Genomic DNA, 8,255 nt, shown 5'->3' with positions numbered 1-8,255 from the left:
ATTATTTTAGAATTTTTTTATATTTCATACCGAATCGGCAGCATACAGAAAAGATGCACTCAAACTTTGTACTTATCGTTGGTGATCACGTTTTAAAACATCAAAAGGAAATGAAAATTGTTACTATAAAAATTAAATCTGATTACATTTATTCTGATCTACCCTTGTATTAATTTTGATAAAATTTATATAAATTTAACAACTTAATATATTTATATGACATAATTTGTGATAGATTAATATGAAGAAAATTATTTTATTAATAATTATTGATAAATTTAATATTTATAATAATTAAAATATTTTAATAAACTTATCAATTACGATATAATATTATACCGTTAAATCAAACAATAAAATGGTTATAAAATAATAATGAATCATACAGTACATTCAAATTATATTGTACTATTATACTATACAATATGATATCATACCATATGATACATTATGAGGTCGTTTGGCCATAGATATTTTTTACTTTTTTCTGAAAAAAAATTTCACTTTATGGAATTTATGGTGTTTGACCATAAATATTTCAAAAATATTTTAATTTTTTTTTGAAAAAAAGTGAAAACAACTTTTTGTTGTTTTCACCTTTATTCAACTCCAATTTCAAGTTTTTTTTTTATTATATATAACCCTAATTTTTTTAATATTATATAAAAGACCCTTAAATGATTTAGATGAGTTTTGGAGCAAATTCGGAAAGAAAGATATTTTGATGAACAACAAATTAAGTTTAGACACATTTTTGAAAGATATTTCTTCTCAGTAAAAGACATTTTTGAACAAAAAATAAAGATTTTTAAGCTAAAAGACCGATATATTTTCATTATTTGTAGGCATATTTTCGTTTTTAAGTTCAGGACCTCTTCCATCATTGATGTGAAATTCTTTTCATTTATGAATATAATTAGTAGATAAATTAGTTGGAAAATTTTGATAGTTTTAAAAAATTTAGAGTATGAAATTAAATTTAAAAAGGATTTTTTAAAAGTCAAAACAGATTTTTTAAAAAAATATATGATCAAACACAACTTTAATTTCAATATTTTTTTTTTAGTTTTTATGGCGAAACGCCTGCAACAAAATCATGCCAACCCACATCCAAACAACTTCTAAGTATCGAAAGTGCACATTTAAAAAAAAAAAAATCCGATTTCCCATTCCTCCATTAACTAACTCCGGCATATCCCCATAACCCTAACTTCTCTTTGCCGGAACAATCCGGCATGGCGAGCAATCCACCAGAGGGATACGCCGCCGACGATTTTCTCGAGCAATTTCTGCTCTTCCCTCTTATGCTACCCTGCCGGTAACTGATGTTTGTGCCGTTGCCTCATCGGAGACGACATCGTTAAGTTCAACATCTGGTGTCTCTGAGCCGCAAAAGCAGCCGTTGTTTCCTTTGGGATTAAGCTTAGACAATGGCCGTGCTGATGTTAGTAACGCCGGAGGTTTTCTAGTAAAGCCTGTAAGTTCGACGCTTCAGGGAAATGTATGTACTATAATATACTCCACTAATAGGAGTTATTTTACTACATCACCCTTTGTATATAATAGATTGATTGTCTTGGGATGAATAGTATTTAATAGGAAAAACAACATGGGTAGAAAAGGGTAAATTATCCATTTGTTTTCCAAATTGGACAAGTATTGTTGGATATACATTTTTAGTGTAGTGACCAAGTATTGTTGGACATAGGAAGTACTTGCCAGTCCTTAACAAAACATTTATTAGTAGTTTATTTTACTAAACTAATCTTATTAATTATTCTTTGAAAATTTAAATTTGACTACTAGTAATATTTTAAAATGTAAATGTGCCTTTTTACTTCCTTCAAAAGATAAAGAAAAGGAAATGTGGCAAAGAAATTTGTACAACGAGAGCCTTTTTATTGTGAAACTTTTGAATGTTTTTTGTTTACTTCTATGTTGTAGTACTTGCATTAGTAAAATTTACTTATCAAAAAATTCATATACGGCTTGTTTGGTCGGGGAACAAGTTATCCCTGGATTATTTATCCCAGGTTTGTTAATCCCATCCTCAACGGAGTTATCCCACAATTTTACCCCAATTTAAGATGATATAAACTCATCCTAAAATTAATCTCATAATTAGTTACCCCTTATCCCTCGTATCAAACGGGCCCTTAGAGTTTAGCTGGTGTGGAGAAGGAACTGGAGATGCATTTCAAAAAGTGTAAGCTTTGAGGAAAATACCGTCTTTTTATTTGTTATTCATATTCTTTTGCAGGCAAGAGAAGCAATAAACATGGGAAATTTATATCCCGGTTTAGAGCATTTGCAATCTCATGCAGTTTGCCACAATGTTCCTCAAGTTCACCAAGTCTGGGTTACATGTTGCTGTTTCTTCACTACGCTGATGTTTTATAGTAATTACGCTATTATTCTTGTAGACTAGTATATCCATATAATATCGGCAAACTTAAATAAATCAATTTAATTACTTTATGTAGAGTAGCTGTTGAGAATTTAATCACTAATATGCTTGTTGGAAACTATTTTTTGCCCCTGATTTGAGATGGTACCTTGTAATAAGATTGCTATTGTTTATGGAGTTTTAGTTTGGTGACGGTGAAGGGGCCAAAGTGAGCTGAAGTATGTAATGAATAGGAAAATATGGAAATCATCACAACTATCTCTACATTACTGAGATAGTAGAAATCGTCCTCAAGAAGCATCAACACCCAATATAAAACTGGCAGGCTGCTGAATCGTTTTTGATCTCTTAGCTTCATGTAATTGATGTTCCTAGTAAAGGTGTAGAAATTGCATCATTTGTTCCACCAGAAGATGTCCATTTGATTTGCATACTTCACATTATCTAGACACCCTACGTCCTGGCTATGGATCGTAAGGAAAGGTAGAAAGTGAAAGGCTTTATCATATGCTTTTGTGGCTGTGTTTGTTTGTCACGCCAAACAACCCATGTTAAAACCATATTTAAAACCACCAATTGGGAATATGGGTTAACCTGAGTTTGCTCAGTTATCAAACTGTAATGTTTTTTTGCATCAACTTTTTTATATTTCATTTACCCTCATTTCCTAATTCCAGTTTAGTTGCATGCAACATGCTTGACAAGTCTTACGTTGATATGTTTTTGACAAACGTGGCATCTTTGTCCGTTTTAGGATTTATATCTATTATTTACTAATAGATCTCTTAACTTCTCTTTTTGTTCTTGCAGCCTTTTCAAGGCCAGCCAACATCAAGCACAACAGTAAATACACCACACCAACCTGCAAGTCGTCCTAGGGTCCGGGCACGAAGAGGACAGGCCACTGATCCACATAGTATTGCCGAGCGGGGGTAATATGACCGATACATTTAGAGGAGTTTGTCTGGAGAACGTTAAGCTATTTTAATTCTCCCCAAAAAAAAAAGAACTTAAGTTTTGTTGTGAAATGCTGGGGTCTGTGGATAATGCTCTCCAGAAACAAGTGACCAAATAATTTGTCAGTCTCTTTACAGTTAAGAAGAGAAAGGATATCAGAACGAATAATGGCTTTGTAGGAACTTGTCCCCAGCTGCAATAAGGTGTGCTCTATTCTCTTGTTGCTACAAATTCCATTGATCAGCATTCATTCTTCATTGCAACTAATAACAATTTAGGCTCAATCACTTTTGTGCTGACCCATAACTTTATCATGATGTTAAGATACCAATACCTACAATTGGAAGAAGTAGTAATTTTTAAATATAATAACTTTCTGTTGGAGTTGAGTGTTGCTTAATTTATTCGAGTTACCAAATATGAAAAATTCAGAGGTAGAGGTATGGACTGCGTACATCTTACCCCCCCAGACCCCACTAAGTGGGAATACACTGGGTTTGTTGTTGTTGTTGTTGTACCAAATATGAAAAATAGCTGCAATCCTCTGATAAGTAATTCATAAACCTCATTGTAATTGGCATTTTCTAAGAATTGGTCTATCTCAGTTTTTTTCAAGGATAAAGTTGGTATGAATCAGTTATAGATGCAATTCGAAAGATGTCATAGCTTGTGGTATTGATATGCTTTTTCTGTCTTGCCAGTCTGACAGGGCAACAATGCTTGATGAGATTCTGGACTATGTGAAGTTCTTAAGGCTTCAAGTTAAGGTAATTTGTCAGTTATTTTCAGAAAAAGAAAAAAAGAAAAGAAAAAGAAACTTGAGGTAATTTGGCGGTCAACTTATTTTCAAGCCATCTACTAGCTTAACTATGATGACTGTCATCTAGCCATTATATTCCATGACAAACATCTCTTACGTTCTTGCAATTTTGAGTTGTCTACAACGGTCCTGGTCCTTCTTGCTCTTCTTCTGCCATATGATTCCACTCTTGTTTTGGACCCAGTTTTCCTAAATATTTTGGTTGAATAAATTATTTGCCTCAACTCTGCCTAAAGGTACTGAGCATGAGTAGGCTGGGAGGAGCTAGCACGGTGTCAGAACTTGTTGCTGACATTCCATTGCAGTCTGTCGAGGTAATGAACATAATCACTCTTTTGCTTCTAACTAACTGGACATTGTCGAATGCCTCTGTAGTGTCTGATAACGCAACTGTAAGATTGCTACATTTGCTACAAGGCTTCATTGTTTCATCAATATTTTTGGGAGACAGCTGTGAATGTCACTCCAACCAGCAGGTCTGGGAGAAATGGTCCGATGCTGAAACAGAGCAAGAGGTAACAAAGCTCATGAAGGAAGATGTTGGAGCAGCCATGCAATATCTTCAATCCAGATCACTCTGCATCATGCCTGTTTCACTTGCTGCATTTATCTATCCTACTCATCAAATCGACGACCAATAAATGGTCTAGCCAGAAAGAACGCCCCGTCAGACTTCTAACTTATTGCACGTGCCTTCGAGAAGTCCTAATATTCTTCTTTATGTTCTTACTATAATCTCTTGTATTTCCTTCTGAAATCCGTGGCAATGATGTTATCATATCTCGAACAAAGGCAACACCTAAGGAAACAACCAATCCATTTGTATCATTTTAGGGTATAGTGTGTTTTTTCTAGTTCACCTCTTTGATGTTGTGGGTTTGTTGGGACTCCTTTTTATCTTTTTGCAGTGGTTAGTAGGGTATTCTAAAATTGAGCAGCTTGTGCTCTTTGTAAAGTAGTAATTTAAATTTGTTATCCCATTGGATCATTGCGTCTTGCCCAAAAAGCACTTGTTAAATAAGTATCTGGTGCCTTCGATTACCCTAAAAGAATCAAATTCCTTATGTCGGTTTACTAAAATTTCCAAATCATTTTTCGACATCAAAATTAGAATCGGCAAGCAGGGAGGATGTAGCTAGCTGGTTAATCTGAGCTCAATATTTGAAGCAGCGATATATTTAGTATATTTTCACCATGTGGAGTCTGAGGAGGGTAAGTGTTTTATCAAGTGGAGTGTAAGTGTTTGTAGTCCATACCACTGCTATCACTATCTTAAAGATGAGGTAGGGAGACTGTTTTCGATAGATTTCTAGTTCAAAATAGATGAGGTAGGGAGACTGTTTTCGATAGATTCTTAGTTTAAAATAAAGCAACCCAGACAGTGCAATATTTTAAGGTGGAAGGTATATGATGTATCAAAATTTAGTAATTTTTTTCCTTTATAAGTAGTAGGTCTGGACACAACTGTTGAAATTCAATGGGTTTAGTGCTGTGTCACAATTGAGGTAGCTAATAGTCCTTAGAATATCTTAAGAGAGATTCTCTCGTATCTCTCTAACTCTACAGTCATCAATTTGAACCGTTACTAATTCCAAAGGTCGTCTCCTCTGAGATGCGACCCCAATTTCACAGGGCGGTCCTAGGTCATCATCGCCACTCCTTCCAATGGTTCCTAACCTTGCCCAAGTTTCCCCCCCTCTACCAAGTCCATCAGTGTTATCAACTTGCTTTTCTTCACAACCCTACGACTCATATTCACAACACCTGAAAACAGGAAAGCCTCTATATTTTTATGGCTATCATGGTGAATCATTCTATCATAAACTCCAAGAGAAAAGTTCGTCTAGACCTCAGAGCATATGAGGTGATTAAAGGAGAACTTGTGGTTACTTTCACTGAGGACAAGCATGACAAACTCGCATAGACATGCCGATTAGGTAAGTGTATTTGCATCGGATCCTCTATTGATATAAATTCTTCTGATTTTAATCGAACTATTCTAGTTAAAGGGGCTATGAGAATCAGAGCGTGCAACATGCATCACGTCTTCAGAGACTTTGACCTGCGGGGAAATCATAGGAATGTCTATGGTAGGAATCTCCATCCTATATGTGGAATGCAAATGAAACTTCTTGCTTGGACTACTGATTTGAAACCCGAGAAACCCATTAGCGGTTGTTTGGGTCACCCTTTCGAAACTCCATTGACATTACTTTTAGAATGGGTTGAGTAGAATTTAGAACCAATAGGTTCCCTTATTATCAAAGATAAGGCCATTCTAGCCAAATCCAGACCTACCACTGCCAAGGTTAAGGTTGAAGTGGATGTCATATGGTTTCCTCCCAATGAAGTGATTGTCAGAATTAATAATGTTGCAGGCAAGGAAGTTTGCATAAACCAGAAAATTCACTATGATTTGACTCGAAATTTTGCAATCATTGTATGGTTCAAGATCAATACCCCAAGTTAAGGAGGAGCTATCCTAAATCAGTGGCAAATCTCCTTCAATATCCAGCAGAAACGACGACACTGCGAAGGTAGTTAGCCAAAATTGCAACAATTAAATGATTCATGTTTTTATGAATGTGGCTGATACGACTAAGGTGCAAAAAGAGGATCCGCAAGCGGGTTGTACTACTGTTAAGCAAGGGAAAAGGGAAAAGGATCCAAAAATCCAAGCCAACTACCTCATAACATAAGCAAGATATGTCTACCATTAGTTCCAACCACTGGAGGTTCAAATGGAGAAAGACATGGAAATCCAATCTAATTAACAAGGAAAGAAAGACTATTACTACTAATAACCCCCTAATAGTGACTACTCATCAATGGTTCAAGGATGAGGCTTAACAAAAGGTTGTCAAGGTTTCGAATGTATAAACTCTTGAGCTATTCTGAAGAACTTGTCACTAGAAAACCATAAGAGTGAGAAAACATACCTCCTCTAATAAAATCAACTACGCTTTATGAAAAATCCTACTCAAGAAAAAGGGGAAAGTCCATGAATGAAATCTCTAAGTTGGTAAGAGACATTGTCAAGGAATTATCCTCCCTCCAGGAGATTCCAGTGAAAGGGCCCAACACTGATGTATTAAGAATAGAAGCTATGCATAAAAATAAGAATATCCATTCCAAGTGCAAGTTAGTGAAGCTGAAGTTGATACTTGCCAAAATATTCCTTCTTCTAACAATTTACATATCTCCTTCACGACCATAGAAGTACCAGTTGATCCAAATAATGAGGAGATCTTTTCTGAAGCTAGAAACTTTGAGCTTGAGGAAGCTAAAACTCCAGATGAAAAGGGTGTATGTATGAATATGCTCATTTCGAATAGAGTCTTAAAAGGATGAGAAAGATATTCCGACCAACATGGAGGTCTCTTTCTGATACAATCTAAATTAGCTCCAAGTCATTCACTAGAAGTCAAGCCCGAGAGCTTCAAAGGATACAAGGATTGTTCATGAAGCAGGAGGTACTTGAAGAAACCTCCTTACCATCAAAAGGGTGTCATTTGTTGATGATCGCACTCACATTGGTCCAAGGATCGTTGGAGGAGGCAAGGGAAGGCAAAATGGGGCTAGAAAGCCCCTTGGAAAGGATTTGCTCCCAATGTGCTTTGGATCCGCTTAGAGCGAATCAAAACAGCCCCCAGTGGGCCTTTTCTTGCAATTTGGTCACTTTTGGGCCCTAAAATTATAATAATTAGCCTAAACTATAAATACTTTTGAGGACAACTTATTTTCTTAGTTTTGCTAGATTATTGATGAATTGATGAATGCTTCTTAATTGAGTGAGAGTGTTGAAAAACTTTTGTTGAACTTTGGTTTAGAAACATTGGTTTAGAGGGCATTCATCTCCCTCTTGGTCACCGTAGAAATTAGGTGTTTGAATTAATTGTAATTGAGGGTATTAGGATTTGATATATCCTTTTTTTCTTATATCTAATTATCTCTCTCTATTGATTGTCTTTACTTGCTTTCTTAGTTCGTTTTTAGTGTCGTAGTTTTGTTTCGTATCATTTGATATCAGGGCTGAGCTTGATTTCATTCATATGAAGTCAATCTTGGGTC

General features: G+C 35.4%; 1 pseudogene; it reads left to right on the top strand.

The window, feature by feature from the left end:
- Positions 1–1,095: 1,095 nt before the first annotated feature.
- Positions 1,096–5,190, top strand: LOC107868111 (annotated as a pseudogene).
- The last annotated feature ends 3,065 nt before the right edge of the window (positions 5,191–8,255 follow it).

Source organism: Capsicum annuum, chromosome 4 (assembly GCF_002878395.1).
Source record: "Capsicum annuum cultivar UCD-10X-F1 chromosome 4, UCD10Xv1.1, whole genome shotgun sequence".
Lineage (NCBI taxonomy): Eukaryota > Viridiplantae > Streptophyta > Magnoliopsida > Solanales > Solanaceae > Capsicum > Capsicum annuum.
The sequence above is the reverse complement of the archived record's forward strand: the minus strand, read 5'-3'. Positions and strand labels throughout refer to the sequence as shown.